Source organism: Oryctolagus cuniculus, chromosome 16, assembly GCF_051225735.1.
Source record: "Oryctolagus cuniculus isolate XC-2025 breed Fujian yellow rabbit chromosome 16, ASM5122573v1, whole genome shotgun sequence".
NCBI classification, from domain to species: Eukaryota; Metazoa; Chordata; class Mammalia; order Lagomorpha; family Leporidae; genus Oryctolagus; species Oryctolagus cuniculus.
This window is the reverse complement of record NC_142882.1, coordinates 52589252-52595251: the sequence shown is the minus strand read 5'-3', so window position 1 is coordinate 52595251 and position 6000 is coordinate 52589252.

Below are 6000 nucleotides of genomic sequence, written 5' to 3'. Positions count from 1 at the left end.
CAGGAGGGCAGCTGGGAGTTCTGGTGGGGATGCGTGTGCTCTGGCACAGGGCAAAGTGTCCCTCTAGTAAGTTGAGAGTAGACTGAGCTGCTGGTTGGATGCCATGCACAGCCAGGGGCCAATGGATCAGCCACACAGTGAGAGGCCCATCTCAGAACTCACTATGCTTGGGCCGGCCACCTTGAGAGAAGTGTTCACAAATTACTACAGCTGAGGGCAATTCAACAGAGGAGTGCAGTTTGGAGGCCACCCCAACACCAATTTCAGTGCAAATCAATTACAGCTGCTCTGGGGCAAGAAGGCTCTAGTGAAAGAACGCACTTGGGTCAGGAGTCCTTACCCCAGCACCAAGCTTCTAAAGCCATACAGATACGGAGTTCAAAGTTTAAATTGATCATGACCCTAAAACGAATCAGAGGTTACTGATCTACACTTAATTAGCAAGTCTACCTCTCCTCACTATCCATGTGAAATTTAGTTCTGCTAAAAGATAACGAAGATAGTTACTTTTCAAAAAACAGCTGAGGTTCCACAGTACCACGAATATATCTCATTACCATGAAGGAGAAAAGCATCCCACCTTCCGGCCTCTGGCAGATCCCAATCTTCACAAGGATCACGTTCACAATGCAGAACCTCATTTTCAGTTCTCTAGGTTTAGCAGTTTCTCCAGAGCAATCACAGTATAGCCTTCAGGATGTAATCATTATCCTCCATTATGATGAAAAACCACCATCCAGGTCTGCAAGGGACTGGTACCAGCGTCAAGAGATGACAGTTCCCAACAAGTTAATGCATTTGATGTTTTCCTCTAATTGTTGACCTTTGTGGAATAGTGACATAGACTTTGTCATTATGAAGAAACAGCCTGGGAAGGGACTTTCCTCTCCACTTATTATCCACCCATGGCTGGGATACGAAAGAATAAAGGCTATGTCAAAGGAGAATGTTCTGCAGTCAGACGTGGGTTTCTAAACAGAATTCTTTTCTCCTTGATCAGATCAGCTATAGCAATGACCCCATTCAGACACGTGTGCTAGACAGATCCCAGAACCTAAGACTCAGAGGCTCTGAGTCATCCAAGTGCAGGGTGTTGGGGACAAAGGACAAGCCAAGGTCTCCATCTTTATTGACTATTTTTCCAATTTGATATTTAAGGACTTGGTATTTCTATAGGGCAGGTTGATTATTTACCTAAATCAGCTGCTGAAATGCCTGCATGTAAAGCCTTCTCTAATTAATAGTACAATAGTGCACACACCTATTCACTCTAAGTAGAGGAAGGGAATTGCAATATATTGAGCACCTTTATGTGTCAGGTATTTTCCCAAGTATTTTATGCACTCCCTCATTCAATTCCAACAGTTATTATGGTAGTTGAATTACAGGAGCTCAAACTGAAGAAGGAGAGATATCGTGACTTGCCCAAGGTCATCCAGATAGTAAGGAGTAGATAGAATACAATGCTCTGTTCTTTCCTTTGTCCCATACTTCTTTTGTAGAAATTAATTTTTTCACTACTCTGTATTTTTTCTTAACTATTTTGGGGGCAAGTTTGTGTAAATCTTCCTTTTTTTTTAAAGATTTATTTTATTTATTTGAAAGAGTTACAGAGAGAGGTAGAGACAGAGAAAGAGGACTTCCATCCACTGGTTGACTCCCCAGATGGCTGCAATGGCAGGAGTTGCACCTGATCTGAAGCCAGAAGCCAGGAGCTTCTTGAGCCATCTTCCACTGCTATCCCAGGCCATAGCAGAGAGCTGGATCCGAAGAGGAACAGCTGGGACTAGAACCAGTGCCCATATGGGATGCTGGTGCTTCAGACCAGGCCTTTAATGTACTGTGCCACAGTGCCGGCCCCCCACCTTTTTTTAATGGCAGCCTTCTTGATGCACTAAGATAAATGTATTTCCCTAACTCTTCATATATATACTTGACGACTGCCATTTTGTGCACACATAGGACATAGAAAAGAGTAGAGAATCAACATCTGCAAGATCCAGTTGAGGGAAAGTCAAGTACTGAGATTATACAAACTAGAAGTACTGAATAAAATACATAATTAAAAAAATAGAAAACAAAGCTCACAAAAGCGAACAATTATTATCTGAGTACCATAAATGAAAAAGGAACTAAAAAACAAAAAGTTGAGCAACTACACTCAGACTGCACCTCTTTAGGATACAGCTGGATATAAGTTCAAGTAAACTAGAAACTTAAGGTTCAACGCCTACGTGACATACTAGGCCTTTAGCCCAAGTGAAGTTCAGGAGTACAATCGGGCTTTCAGCATAAACAAAGGCCCCTCAAACCCTCAAACTGTTGTGCATTACAGACCTAACAAACAATGACAGGATAGATTAGGGAGGAAAAGTCCATGCGGTGAGGCTCAGCCTGACCACCAGTGCCTACATTCTGGATGGGGAAAACCAAGTCTCCACAGAGACTCATTCACTGTGTGTTTTGAGAGATAAGTTTATACTTCCCCTACAATATGAGAACCACCAAGCCAAGAAATGAATAGAAGGTGATTGGTGACTTCTCTGGAGCAGCTGGAAAACAAATGTAAAATTATCCTGAAGAAACACACCTCCAGTCCAAGATACACAGATCCACAGGACAATATAACACAAAAGATGAGTGAGAGGAGGAAAACTGAACACCATGGGGTGGAGCTTTGAGAATCTACTGAAGAGAAAGAAACAACAAGAGAGATTTGTGCAAATTATTCAGAATACAGCATAGATAAATATATGGGAAATGTGAAAGGGATGAGAAGATTTGTATCATAGTTTGAGAGTATATATTTAGTAGAATTTCAAGAACATAAGAATTTAGAAAGAATGGGGCATCATATAAAGAGATAATAGTTGTGCATAGATAAAAGGCACAAATTCTTAGGTTTAAAAATAATAAATCCATACAAGGATACATAAAAATGAACACTGTGTGTGAACATACTACCATGAAATTTCAGAACAGCATGACAAATTCTTAAAAATGACCCTTAAGGAAAAGATTTAGAAGCAATGATAATGGAAAGATTAAAAAGGATTGGAAACCCATTTGAATGACTACAGACTTTTCAAGATCAACAGTGGTGGCTGAGAGTCAATGGAATACAAACATCAGTGTTGAAAAGAAAGAACTGAAGCTGTAGAACACCAAATTTAGCTGCAGTTTCTTTACTTCAGAATCAGAATGAAATAAAGATATTTTCATAAAAATACTGAAATAGTTTACAACTTCAAGTCCCTAAGTAAAAGAACTACTGGAGGAAGAACTTAGAGAGAAAGAATTTAACCCTAGAAACAAGGAATACATTGACATAATCAATGGTGAATTTTAAAAAGTTGGTAAATGCAGGTAAACATGAGCAAGCACTGACTATATGTCTTTTAAAAGAGAAATAACATGTCTACTTAGAAGGACAAACAAAATGGCTATGGAGGCTTAATGATGTTGAACACATTCTAAAGTCCTTATTTTGTCCAGGAGAATGGTAGGAAGTATAATATCCAAACTAGTTGAGGAAAAAAAGAGGAATAATAAAACCTGATTAAATCAATAGAAGGCAAGAGAAAAGGAAAAAGAAGGAGTAAAGAGAAAGCAGGCACACAAAAAGAACAAAGTAAGGTGATAGAAACAAGTCACCATCCATCAGTCATTGTAATGAATGTCAATAGTCTAAACTTACTAGCTAAAAGAATTTTATTTAAATTGTTAAAATAATTGTACTTCATTACAAGAGTTACAACTGAAGCTTGATGTCTCCAAGATTGAAGGTTAATGGATGAAAGGAAAGAAATGGATAATTATCAATTTTTTTAAAGCTTCTATAGTTATATTAGTATTAGAAGCATGCACATTTTAGGACACATACATTTTTGAGGATAAGAGAAGTTCAGTACACAACGATGAAATATCTCAGGTGTTTCTAACAGCACAGCCTACACCTTAGCCTCCTCCTTATGGCCACAGTGTGTGATATAGCATGATGATTTAAAATCCCTGAGGGTCAGAAGCCAGAATACAAGGAACATGAGTCCACAATCCAGCTGGCCTATTCTAGCTCCATCACTTCTCAGCTGTATTGTCTTTTCTCACTTCCCCTCTCTGCATCTGCTATGGTTGCATATGGTTTGTTCCTCAAGGAGTCCTGTGTCGGGTGCTTGGTTCTCAGTGAGGCACTGTTGAGACACTGGAATCTTCAGGAAGGAGGTGCAGTGGAAGGAAGTTAGGTCTGTGGGTGCTGCTGCCCTTGGGAGAGGCTGAGGTGGCTCTCATGGGATCTCAGTTCGTTTCCAGGAGAGTGAGTTATTATGAAAGGGTGAGCTTGGCCCCTGCACTGCTTTCTGTCTTCCTGTCTCTGGATCCCACCATGATGGACTCTCCAGGGGCCAGACAAATGGGTTTCCTGATCTTGAGCTTTCAACCTCCCAAACTGTGAGCTGAATAAATCTCTTTTCTTTCTATGCCACCCAGTCTCAGGTGTTACATCATAGCTATAGAAAAAAGACTAAGGCAGTGCCTCAGTTTCCTGTAAAATATCGCCAGCAATACCTGCTTCCTATGTATGGACGAAGAGTGAAAGAATTAAAGCAAAAAAGGACCGGTTTATACTAGTTTTGTCACAAACATTAGCTGTCTTCATATCCTATTAGTTTTGTCAAGAAAAGAAACCTGCAGAACTTACTTATAACTTCAGAAGGCAAATAGCTATTTGGGATTTCAAGTTTAAATTATTTTTTCATATAAAGAGTTAATTGCCCATGAAATTAAATATTTATGCATTCAGAGAACCCAATGTATTTGTAATGTTAGAATATGGAAGTGGCTGGTCTAGAAATTAAAAACATTCTTAATGTCTTCACAGCTGACATTTCCCCATTGTGGGAATATTTTTAAATTACATTTCACAACGATATAAAGAGAGCAGTGTAGTGTAAGACCAACAACGAAAAGAGCACACAGGTGAATGTTTATATTCAGGAGAATAAATGTTGACTGCAAGATAAGATGCACACTCCTAACGAGCCTGACAATCAGCAAGGTTTCCCTCAAAACTAGACGGTGAAGGGTGGCTAGTTTCCAAAGTAGAGAGAACAACCATCCTGGCTTTCCTAAAACTGAGGCATTCCAGGAGATGCAGCACTCTCCGTGCTAAATGTTGAACAGTCCCGGTATAACCAGAGAGATTGGTCACTGCCCAGGTGAACATCGGAAAGCTGACCTTCCCATGTCCACCACGCTACTGATCACTTACAGCCAGCCATGCCCTGCCAAGTGCCAGAGCTCCCTGGGCTGCACCACGGCACCACACTGACCTCCGACAGCCACCTGCACCTCCAGGCGTGCAGTCACTCTGGGTCTCGGTGGGGAAAAGAGTTTCCTGTTGTGTTTTATCCCTGAGATCCCCCTGCAGCATATTCTCTGCCCACAACATCACATCTTCCAAAAGTACTAACTTAAAGCTTTGAGAACTTACTCTTCCTCTAGTATTGTGCAAAATGAGTTCCTTCATTTTCAGGGTAGAGGTATAAGCAGGAAGAGGATTGGAGGCCAGCGCTGTGTCTCCATAGGTTAAGCTGCCACCTGTGATGCTGGTCTCCCACATCATAGAGTCCTGGCTGCTCCACTTCCAACCCAGCTCCTTGCTGATGTGCCTGGGAAGACAGCAGATGATGGCGTGGTTACTTGGGCCCCTGCCACCCACGTGGGAGACCCAGATGGAGTTCCTGGCTCCTGACTTTGACCTGGCCCAGCCCTGGCCACTGCAGCCATTTGAGGCGTGAACCAGTGGATAGAAGATTTATCTCTCTTTCTCTTCTTCTCTGCCTCTCTCTGTCACTCTTCCTTTCAAATAAATAAAACAAATTTCTTTTTTAAACAGATTTATTTATTTATTTGAGAGGCAGAATTGGAGACAGAGAGGGAGAGACAGAGAGAGAAGTCTTGCATCAGCTGGTTCACTCCCCAAATGGCTGCAATGGCCAAGGC